Source organism: Phalacrocorax aristotelis, chromosome 4, assembly GCF_949628215.1.
Source record: "Phalacrocorax aristotelis chromosome 4, bGulAri2.1, whole genome shotgun sequence".
Classification (NCBI taxonomy): Eukaryota; Metazoa; Chordata; class Aves; order Suliformes; family Phalacrocoracidae; genus Phalacrocorax; species Phalacrocorax aristotelis.
This window is the reverse complement of record NC_134279.1, coordinates 7591984-7613122: the sequence shown is the minus strand read 5'-3', so window position 1 is coordinate 7613122 and position 21139 is coordinate 7591984. Positions and strand designations below refer to the sequence as shown.

Below are 21139 nucleotides of genomic sequence, written 5' to 3'. Positions count from 1 at the left end.
CAAACTATTAGAGCTGCCCATGCTTACAGAAGAGCAGATTACTCTGACAGTTTTTTATGCAAAGTAAGGTAACAATAGACAGAGGCCAGTGATGCTCAGCTGCAAAAAAGGAGAGAAAAAACCATAGACTTGCCAAGGTACTATAATGAATTCATTTTAGCATCAGCTTTGAACTGATGGAAAAACACTGGGTTTTCCTTCTCTTGTGCCACAAGACAGTTGAAAATTCAACAGATGGATTACAAGCTAAGGCCCCAACTTCTCCGTTTCATACATGTATATCAGCCCTCGTGCTTTGGTTTCCCAGGGTTACTCAGATTATATATACATTGGGGAGGTGGGAGGGTGACAGAGCAAACTCTGGGCAGCAGCAACAGACAACATAAGGGGGAACAACAGCCATTGAGGGCAGCGTGGAGGGTTCAGACTGGACGGGAGGGAAAAATCTCTAGAAGAGAAGTGCAGCCTTGGGGCAGGCCATCGGGGAGGCTGCGGAAACTCTGTCCTCGGGGGTTTTGCGGCTCGGCCAGATGAAGCCAAGCCCGGCCCAATCTGGTGCTCACAACAGTCCCGTGCTGTGCAGGATGGGGACCGCAGGGCCTCTGGAAGCCCCCTCAACTGGTGTTTCTGTGACTCTGTGCTTTCTGGACAGGGTCAAAAAGTAAACATTATCCCTCTATATAAAGCAATTATATCCGATAGACAGGAGAAGCCAAGCTCTTAAATTTATGAGAAGAGAGGAAGCTCACTTCCCTATATTTCTAAAAATTTCCAAGATTTCTGAAAGCCATCTACAGTAAAAAAGTAAAAATCTTCCCAGCCTTTCTTACTTTCGTTTGGGGGGGCGGGGGGAAGGGAAAAAACAAAACAAAACAAAACAAAAATACAAACCAACCAAACCCAACAAAAACCCCGTGCATAGCAAATGCACATAAATAGTATTGAAACTATTTTTTAAAAACTGAACAATGTTTATAAGATTCAGCATGTAACCTAAATTGTTTTTATGTTATGGTTCTCCCTTGGGCAGAGTAGTTTTGAGTTCCAGATGACTAGAGATATTGCATGGCTGTCCTGGGCTGTCAGCCAATAAGTCTTTTCCCAGCCTGATCATGTCAGTGAAAGTCACGCTGAAAAAATAGTAGGAAAGAGCTTTCCTTCCTGCACCGCATTGATCAAGTTAACACCCTTCCTAGAGTTTCTTTAAAAAGACTGCTGTGGTGCTTCACAGTGGAAAAATGTATCCTGAATGTTAAGAGATGTCTTGTTATTTTTAAAACAGAACATAAAAAAGCTCAGCATAAAGTGCACGGCACTGTGGTGTGTTGCATCGAGCTATGTAAGGAAGGCTGCACTGGGAAGACTGAAGATCCGTATCCAACCTGTCCCTGGGGTTGGCCAATGCTGGATCCCTACGAAAGAGAGCAAGAAGCAAGCAGTCCACTGATCTTTCCTCAGCTGACTGTGCTGCCTTCCACAGCACTCTTGATATATTCACCAAAGAACTCAACCCGCTGATGGTAACTCAACCAGTGTGCAATTCACTGTCTAAACCATGCGTGTATCAGGATATTGCCATTTTTTGCCAGCACACTTGAAAGAGAAATTTGCATGTTTCAAGACTAGGCTTGGAGGGAGAGGAATTATACTGCAATTGCGTTCTGCATGCTCTTAGGAAATGCCCATAGCGAATTCTCTTATTTAGAAGAAAGAAGAAATGTTCACATGGGCACGGTGGTGCACCTCTTTTACATCAAGGCAGGTTTAATCAGGGCGCCTAGATAATTAGAACATTTTCTAGGGCCAGCTTAGCTTCACACTGATGAATGACCATGGCTGTTGTGCAAGTGGGGCAGGAAAAATGCTTGATGCCAACCAGCTGGGAGCAAGCGCTCCCCTGTGTTGCATCGGCTTTCCGTTCTGAGATATGGTCTCCTAACACGACGGAGCACCCACGCTTGCAAAACACAACTGCAGATGTAAAGGAGTGAATGTATTTTTTTGCTCAGTTACTAAAAATTGTATTTCCTCCAGTTCGTCCCAAATGCTTTGCGTTTTATATATAGTCATAGTTGGAGGCCCAAGTTTTAAACATGCTATCATTACTTTTTGCTACAATCAGGCCTAGGGACCTTGTCCAAGACGGCCAGATGTGCTGGGAACTGTACAAAAAAAGCACAAGCCAGTCTTTGCAGTGCTTGCTGCTTAAACATACATAGACAAAAAGGAGAGGAGAGAAAATATTCTGTAACCTCACTTGAGAGAAGAGTCAAATTCCCTCCAGCCCTTGGAGAGAAAAGCAGCTTGAACGGAGAGCTGGTCTCCAGCAGCCCTCCTGACAGTCCAGCCAGACGGGAAATGTGGTGACCCTGAGCACAGCCCGACGGCTCCTCACTCTGCTGTCACCACCCTCGTCCCTTTGGCAAGCTGCCGGCTCCCTCCCTTCTATGCACCTGAGGAACCTAAAACGAGGGAGAGGGCGAGGAAGGGGCCTGCCTTGACCCGTCCTGCGTTACTGGAGGGCAAATCCCCAGTGTGGGGCTGTAGGTGGGCTGCAGACCTGCTCTACTGCTTGCTGGTCTGAAAGCAATGGGAGAGCAACAGCAAGCCAAGGTCGTTCTTGCTTGCAGGACATCACGCTGCCCTCTCAGGCTTTTGTCCTCTGCGTGCTTCTCATGGAGACACTTTTCATTTTTGGCCAAAAGAATTCCGGACTCAGAACCGAGCTGCACGCAGAGGTCAGCAATAAGGGAACAAGATATCCCTCTTGATGTTTTTGCACACTGAAGTTTCCTCTGGAAGAAAATGAGCTCTTTCTGGGTTGCTTAGAGAAGCCTGCTGTGGTGTGCGATGTGGACACCTGCAGCAGCAGTGTCAGCTTTATCACCAAGGCCCAAGTCATGCTTACTCCTGCTGCTGGCAGCAGTACTGAGTTTGATGGATGCTGGCACCACATTTTTCCTCACCGCCACTTTTCTTACAGACCTAGAAGCTATTTCTCTTCCTAGCGGGGTGTTGCATGATGCAGGCTCCCCCACGGGAAGGGTTTTGGAGGTGGTTGCTCCAAGCATGCCATGACTTTCACACGCTGTTCCAGAAGATGGAGCTTCAGTCTTGCAATCTGCATTTTGAAAATCACGAGGAGAGGGATAAGGACACCCAGGTCACCTCCGGAGCAGCCCCGCTGCCCACAGGGTGCACTGGGATCCGGCGCTGACCCGCTGGCGCAGGCGGGGGAGGTAAAGCTGCCTGGGAGTGATCCTCGCTGCCGAGCTGGAGGAGGAGGAATTCGGCAGGAGAAGGCGGTGGCTTGGCTCTGCAGGCAGAGAGGCAGGTGGGGGAGGGTGAAGAGTTGAAGCGGAGCTGCAGGTTCAGGCAGATATGAGCTGCCGGGAGTACAAAAATCAACCGCTCGCGGCTGGGAGATGCAAAACTGATTTGAGGCTAGGAGCACACAGAAGGTGGGAAGTTGATGGGGCCAAAATTAATTGATGTGTGTGCAGAGCTACATAATTCACCGATGTCGAGATGTGAGGGTTGCATAATTTATGTAGGCCAGGAAGGGCACAAAATTAAGTAATTGGGGTTTTGGTAGAAACCAGAATACTTCATACCATTAAGCAATTCTTTTGCAAGTTTATGTAATTTTTTTGTTGTTACCACAACAGTCATGAAAGGGGTCTAAGTGCACATACACTGAAAGGTTACTAGTGGGACACAGATACCATATTCTTCAGGGAACCACTAGGAAAGCGGGATAATCATCGTGTAATACATAATATCATCAATGGTAAAAGTACATTTTCATTAAGAAGAAACTGCTCCCCTTTCAAAAAGAAATGCTGAAACTCTTTGGTAATTAAAGGAGGGTATTACTTCAAAATATATCACTGGAAAAGATAGCTGGTTCAAAAATGTGTATTTTGTGTGCAATTATGAAGATAATTATTTCAGGAAAGAAAACTTAAATATGTAAAGCCAGGAAAATATTTGTGGTTCCTGTTAAGAATGGACTAGAATTAACCTTAGGGCTTTGCTAATTTTCCTCCTCCTCCTTTCCTTTTTTTTTTTTTTAAAGCATGCATCTTTAGTTAGCTTTTTCAAAGGATACTTGGCCATTTCAAGAACTACCTTGTCAAACAATGCAGAATTACAACACTGACAGAAACATACCCAGCTGCTGAGCTCTCTTGTGGGACAGAAAAAATAGTCTTCCTACTGACATCTACAGCCTTGCCTAACTCATCAAAATCATCCTTAATCAGATCTTGTAACAAAATGTCATGTCTAAGCAGTGCAAGAAGGTAACCTGATGGTAGCAAAAAATATAATTCCAGAAATGTGGCAAACTTGGACAAAATTTTCGTTAGCAAAACGTAACTTGCATAGCAAAACCTAAGCTGCAGAGTAAACGGCATATTGAGGGGTGTAAGAGAGAGCAAGTGGGTTCAGCAGGTAACAAAGTTCATCTGGAGAATCAATGTTACTGCATGTTCCCTGCTGCAATCAATCTCCACAAGTAGGAGCAGACTTTTTATACTGAATTTAAGACATTTCCTTTCAAGTAAATACATCTATTTTAATGCAGAACCAAAAAAAAAAAGGCAACTAAAAGTTTAATCCTGCCTTTGGAGTCCATTTGGATTAGACCACAGATGAAAACGAGAGGACTGGAAATAACAGAACAATCTGCTTCCTTTGTAACTAAATCCTTCCAACTTAAATTCAAAATTGCTATTTATGAACGCTGGTTGTGCTCCCTACTTAAACGGACTCCCGAATATGAGAGGTACTCTGTATCTTGTAATCTAATTTGGTAACGCAAATCTTTTTACTTTCATCGTTACAGTATTAGAACCTATCTAAAGCATTTTAAAGTCAGTCATATTCTTCCTGTAGTCTGTGCAAGCAATAACTGTTTCAGCTTTCAGCGTTTTTGCTCACATGTCAGGACAGATGCGTTGCAAACATGGAAAGAATTAAGGTAAAAAATAGGCTGAGGAAGTGAATTTGTTACCAACGATGGAAGGGCCTTCTTGTGCCATCACATTTATCTCTTAGCAGGAGTGAAGTCAGCTCGCACGAAGGTGCTTTTCCTACGCTTGAGGCTCGCATCAGTGCCTGATATTTTCATTCTCACCCTGTGCCAGAGCAGGTCATGCTCCCAATGCAACAGACCAGGAGGCGCTTTGCATTGTAGGATCTTTCAAAGTCTCAAGTACAGGAATCTGTCCTCTACGCTAGACAGGCTACTGGAGGCTTTTTGCGACCACGTATTAACTACCAAAATTAAAAGGTGCTGAGGGGAAAAGACACATTACAGTATCACTATTAAGGACTTAAAAACTACAGTCCAGCGGAAAGCTAGCTTTTACTCTTCCACAAGGTTTTTGTTCCCCCTCCGTCTGGCATGAGCTGCTTCAGGAGGCAACCTCCAATTCCTCTGTTTCAGGTGACATGCTTATTTGCTGTGTCACAAGGCTGGAGTCCTGTAATGTCAGGCTCCTGAGTCAAGCAATACTGCTGTCTTCTTGCCAAGAGCCCCTTTTCCCCTCACACTCTTTCTCCTCCCCACCTTCTTCCGTCTGTGCCAACGTCTGTCACCACCGCCAGCACATGCCAACACCTCTAACCAGTTCCCCTCTTTGATGACTTGTTTGCTGGTCACCACCCTTGTACTTCTCCCAAGATTTGTGCAGATTACTCTGTGTTGTCATTACACAACATCTACAATTCCTCTCAGGGTGGAGCAGTTTGCTTCTTTAACCTACAGTATATCCACCACTTCAAAACCTGCATTTGCAAACAGATTTTTACTAGATATTATTGGAAACTAGCTCCTACAAAATGCTGCAGTCCCCTATTATCAAGTCCCTATGCAGAGACCTTGCTTTCCACATAGATCTCTAAAAATCAGGCTGTACAACCCTTCCGTCATGTCAGTCTTGCTCAAGACCTGGAGCATTGTGCAAGTTGACAAGAAAAGGCATGATAGATTTGACAGCAGGTGTTCAGGAAGAATGCGTACTATCAAGTGGCAATGAGCACAGCAGGAACATTTTACTCAGGCATTAACTAGAAGTACTAATTAAAGGCAGAGAACAAACACGTGGTTTGATATGCTGACAAACAGTAAACCAACTTGAGCAGAGAAACAGTTTATATGATCCGAGTCCAAACCAAGATGAAGTGATACGGAGAGTCAACCACCTGAAAAATAAGAATGTAATCTGTCCTTCACTGCTAAGCAGTCAGATGCGCCGGCTTGCGTAGGATTCATCTGCTCGTTTTGCTTATCCTCCAGGTCTACTACCATTAGTTAATCTTTTTCCTTCAACCACTGATTTTTACCCATTTCCAGTTTGTCTCATCAACAGAGGAAAACTTTTTCCGTGTAATTCAATGTATCTTCTGGAATTGCTCTTTGCTGGCTACCAACAGGAACCAAGACCTTCAGCTATCACTATAGATCAGTCTCCTAGTTATCAGAGCAAAACACAGTTTACCCTGCAGTTCCAGTATGCAGAAAAATAACAAATTCATCTTTCCTCATAAAATGAAACATCGGGAAAGAACTGCCTTAAGTCAACTGAAACCATTGGTGTCACTTGCTTGAACGATATACCCTGCGTCTGCATGTTTCACAGCAAATCAGTCATTTCCAGTAATGGTGGTGATTTTAAACAGATATGAGCATTACTTAAATAACTAAGTTATAAATAGGCAGCGCTACAAGTGCTTCAAGTAAGCAAAAATTTCCAGAGTTGATGTGAAAGCATATCGAGCCTCCACATGGCCAAAGCATTCAGAGCCTCTTTTGATTTTATTTTCTTTCCATGACATCTGCTGTCAGGCATGGATGAGGTCCCGCTGTGGGCTGAATCCCTAACCACCGCCTCCACGCAGTGCCCACCACACGGCCGTCTCGTAAGCCCCAGCACCCAGCAGCGCTGCCTGCAGTCTGGCATCTGCACCACAGCCCTCGCCTCGCTGCCAAACCGTGGGGTTTTGGGCTGCTCCGGGCTGGAGGTAGCTCTGCCTCTGCCTTTGGGGATATGGCACTAAGCGCGTAGCACCAGTGATTATTCAGCTGCCTTATCTTGTCTATACAGCTCAGGGAAGAAGCTGCTGTGTCCTCCTGCAGCCTCCTAAGCTCACCTCCCGCGGTCCCTCCTGCACCACGGGCTGTACTCCTGTGCCAGAGAGCAGCCGGGGCCGTGCGCGGAGAGGGGGCAGCAGTGGAGAGGGATGGGTGGCAGAGTTATTGCCTCTCTGCCATCTAAAGAAACTGCTTGTGGATGCAAAGGAGAAAAACTCTGCAAAAAGCCAGGTTTGTATTTCCAGACCTGCACAAAGCTGTAGGCACCAAAATATTCTCATCTTTTTAAGCACAGTAACATCAGTGTCCCAACTGCTGTACACAGTCGTGCCACTGACAGAGTTTGATTAATATAGGTAATTGAAGGGAAATCATGGAGAAAGAAGACTTGAGGAGACTTGTTTCGTTGCAGCAATGAAACCGTGTAAACACAACTGTGAGGAACAATGTGCTCCTTGGCCCATGCAGACAATACCAGAGCACGTTTTTATGTGGTTTTGTTCAGATAGGATTAAAATATCTCAAGAAACCGAGTTTCAATCACTTCTCTTGGCAGAAACATCTGCAGGCAGATACTCTGCAGCTGCAGAACCAGTATCTCCATGCTTTTTTTCCCTGGTATTTCAAACAGTTAAACTGGCCAGTTGGCACAAATTACTACAGCGCTCGCTGGGAGCCAAGCTTTGCCCAGGCCTCCATCTATAAAAGTCTAAGCCTGTCAGTAACACAGCACATTTTCAATGCAGTAAAAGCAGTACAAATCCAAGTAACCCTAGTGATATGATTCCAGATACTCCAGTTTGGCACCACAGAAATTCAGCTCCAAATCAAGCCTCGCACATGTATTCAAAGACATGGAGGCACCGACAGGGAATCGGGCTCTCCTCCCCTCTGCTTTGTGATAGGGTCTCAGAAAAACCTGAAGCAATTTAGCAGATTCTCCACAACCTGCCCATAACTTTCAGGACACTCAAACACAGGTTTTCAAGCCACAAACTCTGTAAAGAACAGTGCCTGACCTTTCTTCCTCTGCTCATTCAGGCTGCAGCTGCGCCGTTCTCTCCTTGCACCCGTGCTGAGCGGCAGAGTCTCGGCTCAGGGCTGCGGCGCCGGCTTCCTTTGCAAGGCAGATTTCAGACACAAGATCTTGTTCTCTTCCCATGTCCAATCTGAGCAGTCCCACAACAGTGGCGTGTGGATAGAGGATGTCCCAATTTTTGGCTGTTTTCCTGCAATTTTAGTAAGGAGCAGGAGCGATCTAGTCCTTTGCCACTTGCTGGGTCTCACAAAGAAGTTTTCATGTGGAGAAGGCATTGAAACTCCCCCTCTTCTCCTCTAAATGTTATGCAGCTCTCTTCCTCCCCCATTTCTAATAAAATGATTTTTAGTAAAGTTAAAATTAACTGAAGAAAAAAAATAATCTATCATCAGCTAATAAACAACGTAACACACCCTCTTCAGTGTATGTTTACATAAGAGAGCCCTCCGTGCTCCTGTCTAAGAGGTGCAAAACCTCAGGAATGTCAGTTCTTTTTTAATTTTCCCTCTTTTTTTTTGGGGTGCGGGTTTAATAAAAGAACCCCTTTAGAAAAGATAACAATTACACGTAATGGAACCTGGAACCAGACTCTTTTGGCAATTAATCACCCAGAAGCCGTTGCAATCCTGCAGGCTGTTTCTGACAGATTTTGAGAGCTTTACAGGAATCACTGGGATAAGATGTGCCTGGGCTGGCTTCTGACAGGGACCGATCATGTACAAAGTGGATTGTTGGTTTTGATTTTTTTTTTTTAGTTTGTGTATCCATACACACACATACATATATATACACACACACAAACAGATGTGTGCACCCATATACACCTTTCTACAGGAGTCCTTCCTTACATACATGGAACAACTGCAGAACTCATTTCTTAGCCCAGAGGTAAAAAAGAAAAAGGTAAAAAAAAAGAGAAAAAAAGTGCCTTTTCTTCCTCTCAGCAAAGTAGAGCTATCCATCACTTAACAGAGATACTTCCTGTTTTCAAGCAGTTGGGAAGGCATGACTTCCAACCCAAATACTTGGCTTGGCAAACTATTCCTGTGTTGACAGATGCTTTTATAACCACTTCATTCCACCTGAAGTTTCAGTATAAAAGGAGGTGGGTTTTGTTGTTTTTTTTTTTTTCTTCTGAGGGAGGAGAAAGAAAAAGCAGAAAGGAGAGGAAAGAGAAGGAAAAGGAAGGAAAATACCACAATTATAACAGCTGGATGACAGAGGTTAGCATAGCTCTGACAGATGTTAGCATGTAACCTCAAAATGACATGTTAGAGAGAAAAAAAACCCACCAAACCTGTTCCTTGTAGGAAAGAGAATTTTGAACTCCTGCCAAAATATTACAATTCTCCTCAGAATCTTTCAAACACTGTAACAATGATCTACCACATAATACAATATTTTCCATGCATAAGCTTTTCCTTTATATTACCATTGCTCTGACTGATTAAATTACCAGCACGGGATGAGATTCTTTTCTGAGAGACAACTTAGCCTCAGATGACAAAAATCCACAGCAGGTCAACTCCATCGGGACCTGCCTTGTAACAGCTTTTCATCTCCTACTCGCTGTTTTCGTAGGATTCATTAACAGGACATGCTCTAAACACTCCTCGAGACTGAATACTTCAGTATTACAAAGAGCAGTAAAAATGTGCTGCACACAAGAAGATGTATTTGTAAAGCTGCATGATCCATTTTATATAACCCTTTATCGTATCAGTTTCTATATCGCTTATGCCTGGTTACTTCAGTGACTACCCTACTACAAAAATCTCGACAGCTTTACCTGGCTTGTGACCAAACTTTACAGACCTGTCTAACAAACTACAGACGAACAAAGTGTATAAGAAATGCTCATGGAACAAAACAGGTATGTGAAACAAGCCGCTTCTAAAGAAATAAGAGGTCGGCAGAGAGCTAGGCAACATCAACGAAACAATTCAGAAACAGTTTCAAAAGGAAATCAATGACTTTCCGTCGTTACAGCCAACACTGTGGCAGGAGGAAAAATAGTTTCTGGTTTTCATTATTTGAAGGATCTTATTTTACTACCATGGCTCTGGAAGACCATCTGAAGCAATGAAGCAGATACTGGTCACAACAACTGTAAGGTAAAGGAAAAGTCATTCAACGCATAGAGAGAATAAAGTCACAATGCAAGAAATATCACCCATTTGCACTTGGAATGGGAAACCAAGGTGATCTCGCCTTTTTAAAATCTGTCTTGAGGCTTATGTTCCTAAAAGACAGGGAGTGAAACAAACAAATCCTGGTTTAAACCCCTCTCTTTGGGAGGTACAGTCCTCCTGCCCCTTTGTAACTAATGCATACTGGGTACAACCCAGTTGCCAGTACCACTTGAGACCGGCTAAGGTCCCTCAGGTATCTCCCTGAGGCTGGTGGGTATTACCAATGAGGCTTTCTCCCGGCCAAGGGGGTAGCTGGTGGCCAGACAGGAGCCTGCTGAGCAGAACAAATAGCACAGGATGCCTCTGTTCAGGCCACCAAATCCCAACCCTGCTTTTGATATAGGAACAAACAGAAGATACCCTATAGGTTTTTAACTCTCTACCTAGCAGTCCAAATACCTAAACACCAATGAAGCCCTCTCCCCCTTTCAACAATGCATTCTTAGTCTATTTTTAACTATAAATTGAGGAGAAAAAAAGAAATAGATAAGCATATACGGTAGGAAAGAAGCCTCTAACCAGTGTCTGTAAAGTGATGCACACGCAGCAAAGCACCGCTTGATGTAGGACGCCTAGCAGCGGACACACAACATGAGACTTTAAATATGGCCATGCGGCTAAGGAGCCTTTCTGGGGCCAGACAAGCACATCAGGGAAGAAGACTTTTTGGGAACACCCAGATGGGGTCACTGAGGATGCCACGGGCATAACAGTGCAGGTGACACACTTCCAGAGATGGAGAAAGTGCAGGTAATACCGAAGAACTGGATGCTTGACTATAAACTCCCAGATAGCTACACGCCAGGATATGAATATAGTCAAGACACGGCTAATTAAGAACAGCGGTGCACTGGCTGGGTCAGAAGCCAAGATACTCTGCTTAAAGAAAAGGCCCCGGCAGACATGCCTTCTCTTATTATTGCAAGCAGACAATCACTGACTTCCTCCACCCGGATGCAGGAAGACAACCTGGTGGTTTTCTCCCTCATACCGGCAGAAACCACTTTGTGTGTTGATCTTAGCAACTTGTGGGTGGTGCTGAGTTTACATAAGTTACAGTGCTTACTGCAGCTGCCAATTGCAAGTGACAGATAGATCTTGGACTCTGGGATTAAAATATGTACTTTCTAGTCATTAGGCCTGGAGCAGTGCTGATAAAAATCCTCAAATCATTTTACAGGTCTGCCAAGTGTTTATAGCCCCTAACAGACATGAAATATTAGATGAAAACCTTTGGTGCCACCCAACTGACATTTTCTCCCTAACTGCCAAGAGTTCCTTCAAACATATGTGAGACACTGCTGATCATTGTCCATCTGGCTTTCTCCTTGACTGTCCCCAACCTTGTGAAGTCACGCGTAACGCTTCCATCTCTTAAGCGCTTTTCAATGGAGGAATTATTTTGGTCAGACCCTTTTACATGTTCTACAGTCAGCCTGAAGGCATTCCTGCCATGGCAGACAGGCTGGCATCAGATCTGGCTTCATTCTTACCACATATCCTAGATATTTCCATCTTCATTTCTGGATAATTTAGGAGATTAAGTCTTGTTCAACTCCCTGACGAACCTCAGTATTTGTTATAAATTCATTCCATTTAATACCTACTATTTCCCTGAGGCATTTACTTTCAAAAGCTTTTAGATGTCTGTCTGTACCTTTGGTGGTTTTCCAGCTTTCACATCCAACTGTTAAGGTGGAAACAAAATTTCAGTGGAAGATTCATAGATTGGTTTTAAATTGTGGATTATCAACACCTAAATCTTCTCTATGCTGGTAAATGCAGCTGCTGTCTTGCTGATGTATTACGCTACTTCTTTCTGGACATCCTGTTCATTCACATCTTACTGCCACGCAATGTGAAGACGTCTGTTTTGCGTATAGCTTGTGTTTGTACCACATTATTGGAGTTGAAAATTACTGTGGTTCTTATTATGCCTGTTTGGTTTTTAATTTACCTTTTTTTTTTTTTCTTTTTCTTCTTTTTTCTTTTCTTTTGTGCGTAAGTGTCTGTTGGTCTGTTGGATCTCGGTTACCTGGAAAACAACCTAGCTGTGGTTTCTCTTAGGTAACCTAATGCATGTTCTACCCGAGTCAACTTTTTCTCTCCCACTCTTTCCCACTTAAACAAACAGTGGCTCCAAATAGCAGTGGTGAAAGTTTGCACCTCTACTTGATACCGCTGTCCACACGAAGGAGTATTCATCCTGTCAGTGTGCACTTCAGTCAAGCAAGCTGCACCTTGATCTAAAGCCTTGGTGAGGCAATTACTTCTCTTAACATACCCTGTCGTTTCAAGATGTTACAGACTCAATCCTGATGGGACACAGTCAAATATTATCTTTAAATCTATGAGTATAATCTAGGTTATAAAACATTGGGGAAGGTCTTTCAAATGAGTGTTTTGTTGAGTTATGGCAGGGATTAAATCTGATCAGCACATGATTTTCTGTTCTACTGAACTTCAACTGATCCCTTTATTCTGCCTGAAACAGCACAGGAGAAGACTTTTCTACGAATAAAAAAAGCACAGCATCACACTAATTACTACAGTATTTCAGGCCATCTTTAATTTCTCCTCTTTTTTTTTTTTCCCCTGTTTCTCCCCAATTACAGTCTTCTACTGGCTCTGTACTTTGAAAATTCAGTTACTTTTACCAATAGCTTTTTTCATTTTGTGGGGCAGTATGTATTTATAACTTTCGCTGTTTTTTGCTTTTGTACCAAGTCCTTCCCTTATGCTTTATGATGATACCTACTTACAGATCATTTAGTTGCCAAGATTAGCTGATTATTGCACTGCTCAGCTGTTTAATATTACCATTGCTTATTTTCTTCCCTTTTTATTATAAAGATTTGGGTTTTTTCCTTAGTAGGCCTCCTGAAGCGTATAAACATAGGCTGGTAAAGTGTTTTCCTATGACCTTTTTAACACTTATTTATGCTTCTTTGATAAGGTCATCAATGTATCTCTTTTCACACTGCATTTACTTGCAGTATAATTTCTAGAAATTGGTTTTTTTACCCCTGAAGGGGTACATTTGAACCGTTAATTTGCACAATTTTCACAACTTTTACATATATAAATCAGCTATGATTTTTTAATACTTGAACGTCCGAAAAGCTGCATTTATTGTGCCAGCTATGAAGCTGTCAGGCAGAAAGGACCAAAGCAAGCCACGCTGAGTTCCTGATGTAAATTCATTCCCCAGATAGGTTTTCTTGTAAAGTGTTGTGGGTGTTTTACTCTTCTTCAGTTTACAGGTGTCCAGATAGGTGTGAGCCTTCTAACTGAACAAGCCTGTTCTCCCTATGGAATGCAAATTTTGGAAGCCTTCAGTAATTTCAAAACATAAATACTTAAGTCATTGCCATGCCCAAGCTGTACATTTTCTCAGTTAATATAGTGAGAAGCCATTTCAGTCCCATCCTGTTGCCACTGTCACAGAATGCCACTCTCCAGCACTGGGGAACTGTAACTTATCAGCCAAGCAAAAAAAATACTTGATCGCACCATCATTTAAAAGAAGCATTGTGTTTTTTCTACCAGACTTCACTGGTGAGTTATTGCTCATTTGCAAAGTGGCAACGGGAAGTATCTTCAGTGTTCATAGCTAAGGTCTTCCCAGAATTCAGCGGTGTTTGACCATGAAAGCTTATTAAGTGACTTGCTTGGAGTCACTTTGAACTACTAGATTTATCTTGGGCTCTAATCACTGTTTAGAAATAGAATTGAACTGTAGTCAGTTTAACATAACTATTTGATTACTCCATCTGTCTTTCTGTAGCAATACTCTCAAGGTCTCAGGCAGGCACGCAATGTATCGTTTAAGACAGACAATAGCACAGTTCAGGATCCAGCTTAGGAATAATATGGCCAGAGCTTGATGTTGCCCAAGGGCAATGTCACTTGTAAGGAGACACTTATCTCCGTTTTCTATTGATCTGGATTTCCTAAAGCATTTACAAATTGCGAGGTCTGTATCCAGACATTTTAGATTTAGATTTCTCTAACTTACTTCACAGGGACATCAGAATGCAAAGCTGCCCTCTAATGAACAGAAAATATGAATGGTTGCCCTTTGAATACGGCCAACTCTTGAGCTCTAGGGTTAGGATTTATCAAAGGAACCTAAGGAAAAAAAAAATCCTACTTCACATTAGTAGCGACATTTCTTAACACTATGAGCTTCAGAACTACTGAAATTTCCTCCCACATATTCTAGCTTTCAAAATTACACTCATATTCATTCTTCGAGTTTCTGAATCCATAAAGCCATGCTTTGGCTAAAGCCCAGAACATGCAGGATCAAACAGAGAATTTCATTTTACTCAAGCTGCTGTGATGGGGAAAAAAAAAAAAAAAAAAAAAATCAGTGTTTCAGATTCTTTCTGGGGATGCAAAGATAATCTTTGGGTACTATTAGCATATGGACGCAGAAATTAATCTATGGGAAGTCTATACCAGGAAACTGAGCTCTCTTCATGACGAGCACCAGAATCAAAACAATCACAGAAGCTGGGAGAATTCTCTGGGTGTTCCCTGAATGCTTGCACATATTCCCAAAACCCAGATCTGGCACATACCAAGCCCCAGTGAAGAACTGTCACCATCACCAGCTCAGCCTGTGCAAAGGTGCTCTGGGTAAACACTACGTTAAAGGAAATGTACTCTCAAAACAACTTCCCTCCATGGACTTAACGGGAAAACAGTGGACCTAAACAGAAGGTGAAAGTCCTTTTCTGGTTGCCATCACTTACCTAAGTGACTCCATTTTGAATTTATCGCACACCAGATACCACCAGGAGTGAAGCGTGCTGGCCTAAATTTAGTTTCTGACACAGACCACACTGTACTCACAAGATGCCACTCACCCATGAGGAACTCCATTTAATGGGGATGGCGCCCTGGTGTACAGCAGTCAGGACACGCACAAAACATTTAGCATCCTGAGGGCTGGTGCGGATGGGGACCCAAAGAGGGACGTTAGGAGAAAAAGAAACTCTACCAGTTAGTTTCCAAAAACTAAGGCCACAGTCACGATAACTGAAATTGTGAGCCTGACGGAAGTGGGATTCCCAGAAACATGGTCACAACTGAAAAATAGTGAAATACCATTCTGGGAGGCCCCCCCTGCTCTTGAAATACACTTGATATGTGAAGATGGATCGGGCTAACATGAAACTGCTGAAATCTATTCGTAAGATATTTGACTTAAAGAAGGAAAGGGTTTCTTTTCTTCGTCTTCTTTTTCGAAGAACTGGACCTGCCTTCCAAATTTTGAAAAGCCTGGCACTGCTGGAGCTTGGGGTAGTTACGACACTATTTTACTGTAGACTTCCAGGCGGCAAAAACGTAGTTGGCTATGGAGCACCCTTCTACACTGAATGGCAGAAGCTCCGATCTTGAAACTTTACAGTTAAACAACATACTAAGAAGATTTCTGGAAAGAAGTTTCCTACATATGTATGCACAGCACATGATGACTTTTCCCAGCAGTTACTCTTTTAATAATTATCTGCACTTCTACCATCTTTTTTCAATGCAGAAAACAGGAAACACTGCTTTTCAACAGGAATTACTGAAGAGATTTCTTGGTGTTGCAGTTTCTGTCACAAAGGGTGCTGACAATGCATCGAAACCCATTTTTTAAACATAAAAATGAAGATAATTAAAATGTAAGCTGAAATAAATTCTTCCCCAGACAGAGTTGGGGATTATGACTGTCAGAGTTTGATGCAACCATGACTTCTGTTCTGCTCAAGGTAAGTTAAAATTCAGTTGTCGACGCATGATTCAAATCTCCCTTTGCAAATGCACTGGGCTTAGCATTTATTTTTCAAAGGCTGATGTTTTTATAACAATGCTTGCGTAAGAGAGAAAAGAGTTTCAAAACTCAGAAGCCTTCCATTCCTAAACCGTAACTAAAAAACCACCAGCATTCAAAAGCAAGCATAACAAAAAAATGCCTGACTACGGTAACCTACACAGGTGGGTGTTGGGGTCTGCACCCGAGAACTCCCTCAGCAGCATGAACAGTCTCCAGCAACGGCAGTGCTCAAAATCTCTGCAGACTTTATACTCATTTTTGGTACACCTGCGTATAGACCAACATGAGTGTTTCATAACTCACAGGGTTTCAGAATCCCTGGAAGATTTATTAGCCAATGTGGCAGCCTTCGGCCCCTCTGAGAGCACAAACATCCTCAGACAATAACTGAGGCAGGGGGAGAGGTGGAAATGAATCTCAGAGTTAACACTGCTTTTTTATCCCACTCTGCACGTAGGAAATGCTTCCAGAAAAATCCTCAAAGTCCTTGCACACAATGCAGAGCCTCCTCCTGTGGCACAGTACTTCATATTTCATTTCCTTACATCAATGCAGTCCTAAGACGGACAAAAGCCTGCTCGGCTACAGCTGTGCATAATTGCAGGGTTTGCTGGGTGAGCAATGCTGGTTCTGGCCCTCCGCCTGCAATTCATGTTAATCAGAGAGAAGAAAACATTTATCTGCAGAAGTTCAGGGAGCTCTGAGGTGCCCTCTTGAACGCCAGGCTTCACCTGTTTATAAATTGCACAGATTTAATCATGAAGCATCCATTTCCCTCTTCCTGCCCAAGAGGAGGTCTTCTCAGTTCCATACCCACAAACCTGCTGAGCCAGGCTGAACGGAAACAAGCCGTGTCCCTGCCTTCCCTGCCTGTGCCAACGCGACAGAAAAATGACCAGCGGAGAGAAAAGATACATCCGTCCCAAGGTACATCTATCCCTCCCATGCCTCTGTGAGGGATGGGACAAAGGTGATCTAACACAAAAGCCTGCACCTGGGAAAGCAGTAAGAGATACCGTGCTCCAAATGCAATGCAGCCACTTGGGCCCTTTAATTTTATTTCCTAACGATAAATTCCAAGCAATGGGAAGGGTAGTAAAATAGTTATGATACTCTGCACCACAGGAGGGTACCACAGCACTCCCCCAAAAGTGATTTCGCTCCTTTGGGGTAGGTAATATTAATAAGATTGCCTCTTACTTCAGTGGCCAGTTGAGCCACCAGACGAGTAGGGCTCTGCCCCCGCCCCGCGGCCAGGCAGGCGTTCGTGGCTGTCCCTGGGCACATGGCACATTCACATGATGCACAGCCCAGTCAGAGCCCACCTGCGGAAGGGGGCGTTTGACCCACCGCACGTTGTCTGTGCAGATCTACGTTAGATTGGAGATATTTTTAACAAAGGAGATGGAGGGGGGCTGCTAGGCACAGGAGGGGTACCCCTAATTGCAGCTGTGCCCTTGTGTGCGCTTTTAAATTATGGAAGCGGGACTTTAAAGCATTTACTGAGCACAGGAATAGAGTGGCTAGTGGCTGAGTCCCGAAAGTTTTTCCAATTATTTGTTTAGTTGAGATTTCAGTATCACATCTGACGTTTCCTTCACAAAGAAAGGGTCAGTTTCAGGTAAAATATGTATTGGAAGCAGATAACATACACCCAGAAAAACAGATTTTGCCAGTGAATTCAAAATGAAAATACTTTGATTTGGGCAAAAGACCACACGGACCCATCTCTGTCTCTGGCGATCTCTGAAGAGACTGCTCCTTGTTGCAATTATTCACCTTTCTTGAACTCAAGACTCTAAATGCTCTAAATCATCAATTTTCTAAGAACTGGATCTGAGAGTGTTATAGTTATTGTTATAATGTAACATAAACACTACTGCTTAGAGAACATGAAATAAGCAGGAATGGTTCTGATCCATTAGCAAAATCTAACTTACAACAGTAAGAAACAAATTTTCCACCATCTTTACAATAACCACCACAAAGCTCTACTGAATTTATCAAAATGAAGGACTATTTCTCTCTTGCTTTTGAATTATGGCTTGATAAACCTGGAATAAAATAAAAAGTCTTTCAAATTTCTATTAGCTACTATATACTAAATGGATGCTAAATTATCATAATACCATTGATGTTATTATTCATATTGGTGAAATGAAACTTGGTACATCGCAAGTTAGATTAGAAACAATTCCTTTAACTTCCTATTTGTATTTTCTTTTAAAGTAAGACAGACTATTGGAATATCCCCAAAGATTTTTTTTTTAATTTTCAATTACGTATTTCCTGCTGTTTTTTCTTCAGGTTTTCATTCTTGTTAATTTCAGGGAAGCAGCTGTAAGAGGTAACAATTACAGCAAAAATGTTTAATTACCCAACTAGCTTTTAAACAGTACCTGTGGGCACATACACTCCTCACATGAAGTTACTTAAAAGTAAACCCACAGGAATTATTGTTAAATAATGGTACGATTATCAAAGAAAATTATTCTCTGTGAGTCATTTTACATTAATTACAATGTATTATTTGAAAGGTAACGTAGATGAGGTTTATTCTGCAGTGCTCCTAGGAGAGTTTAATGAGCAGTCCCATTAGGATCCATAAGCAGGAACTGGACTGACACGGCCCTCGCACAGACTCGCTGCCTGCACCAAATCCACCCCGCGTATGTCGGAGTCTACATCGAACTTGGCAGGAATGGACTGCAGCAATAAAACTAATGAAAATCAGTTACAAGAGGCTACAAACAGCTGTAAAATATTTAGAGAGAACCATGGAATTGAAGACCTGACCAGATTCCCAAATCCCATTTTCTAACACTCTTAAAATACCCACTCCACTCTCTAAAAATCTCTCCAAATGATGGTTTGACTTACCAGTACGCTCTGAGAATTAATTCAGGAAAAAGCTATTCAAATACCATTTATAACTGATGGGAGAATATCACTTAGGCAACATTTATAAATGTATAAAGTAGAAGAGTAGCTGTTAATCTCTATGATTTTCGCTATTCCAGTAGGAAACTGGATCATGCGCATGTTTTTTTTTAAGACAAAAACCTCTTCTTCTACAGCCGCCATCATTTTAATATGAGATTTAATAGCACACATAGCTTACATATTACTCACATGTACAATACCATATTTGTACACATCGAGCTCAACTGGAGTGCTGATTGCTCATTTCTATTAATTTGACTGCAGAGATATTTTTTCTTCAGAGCTTGCTTCGGCTTATTATTCATAGTACCCTTCCACCACCTTCCCAAATTCTTCACTGACGAGTCTACCGAAGGGAGAATCACTGTAACTATACACACTTACACTTATTAAGACACAAGAACCCCAGCCTGCTGTTTAAACCAGCGCAGCTCCACTGTTGTCTTCTGGCACTTTGCTAATATCTACAGCAGCAGAAGCTAGTCCCAGAAATTAAACAGTGGCCAGTGGCTTTTCCATGATATGAATCAGCAATTTTATATAACCTCAAAATCCTAAAACTTGGATGGTTGAATCTTACTCATTATCCCGTCATTGAGTCCTTTTGGCCAGCAGGGAATTCCAGAATTCGGAAATTATCTCTAACTCACTGTGATCAACACACCAGGATTACAGGCAGCTCTATTCTGCCCCAGGGAATTAAAGCCCAGGTTAAAGAGCTTCCTTACTGAGGAGCTGCAGCTAGGATGTAAACCAGCACTAACTGCTTCCACCACAGCAGAAAAGCACCTGGAGTCAGAGACAGACCATGGCGGAGGGAACAAGAGAAAAGTGGGAAAAACAGAAGAGCAGGAAGAGAACAGAAAAAGCCAAAAAGAAGAAAGTAAAAAGAGAATATTTTCCATTAAGATATGTGAAAAGAGGCAAAGATGTCAATAGGATTCACGCACACGAGTGGTTCTTGAAAGGATCTGCCATAATCAGCACTGCAGTTTGACAGTGAATGACGATGAACACCAGCAGCTGGAGCTGCCCAGGCTTTTGCGTCCCTTCGTTTCCTGGGGAAGACTCTAGGCTAAGAACTTTTGGGTCAGTAAAGCATGTAAAAGACTCAGAAATGGTTATATGGTGCCCCCCTGGAGATTCTGCTTGGATGCCGCAGCCTTTGGTGGACACATGCTCTGCAAGCTATGTCGCTTGGGACGCATGTGGCTGTCCCTGCTGCTGTGCCAGCGCACAGCGCCGTGGGGGCAGCTGGTGGCTGCTCAGCTCCTGAGTGTAGGCTCTGGGGACACCCAGCACTGAGCAAGGGCAGAGGGGAGAAGCACCTGACTTACAGTACCTAGCAAGCACAGCAACAGCATTTTCAACCGAAGTACTTCTTCCACTGAACCAGGTATCTCACATGAAAAAAACCCAACCGGTTAGTAAAAACCCCCCTCATTTCCATTAAAAGAAACCAATCCGAATTGTTGATTATTCATATCAAAAACCAAACTTCCTTTTTTACCACAGGAGCATCTTCAGAAAGTTATCTGACATAAAAGGAAAATGAAACCTGGTTTTCTTCAGTCAGATGACTCTGGATATCTTGACTACACTTTCACAACTTTAGGTGAGATAAAGAAACTGCATCAGGTCCTTCCCATGTTAAAGGGAACTATTAACAACAAAGCCAAGCTGTCGGCTTTCTAGAAATAGGAACAGTGAAAAATTCTAGCTTTTTCTACCCAGACTAGCCAAGGCCAGACAAATTTAGAAATTATTCTTGATAATTTTTGGGGCATGGAAACTATTTGTTAATATTTTACTGGAAGAAAAAAACTCTTTCAAGTTATTCCACATTAACATGGTTTATCTCTTAGCACAGAAGTTCATAAAAGAAATCACAGCAGTTTGGTACATAAGACCTGATCTATATAACCACAAACGAAAATTAATCTGAAAGATGAACAGGGTAACAATGCCTATTCTTTAAATTCCTCTGATAAGCACATACTAGACGTCCTCCAGGGAACATGCCCAACCTTCCCTAC

General features: G+C 42.7%; 1 protein-coding gene across 1 annotated transcript in view; it reads right to left on the bottom strand.

The window, feature by feature from the left end:
• AFG2A (AAA ATPase AFG2A) overlaps positions 1–21139 on the bottom strand; it is a 206079-nt gene that overhangs the window by 41789 nt on the left and 143151 nt on the right.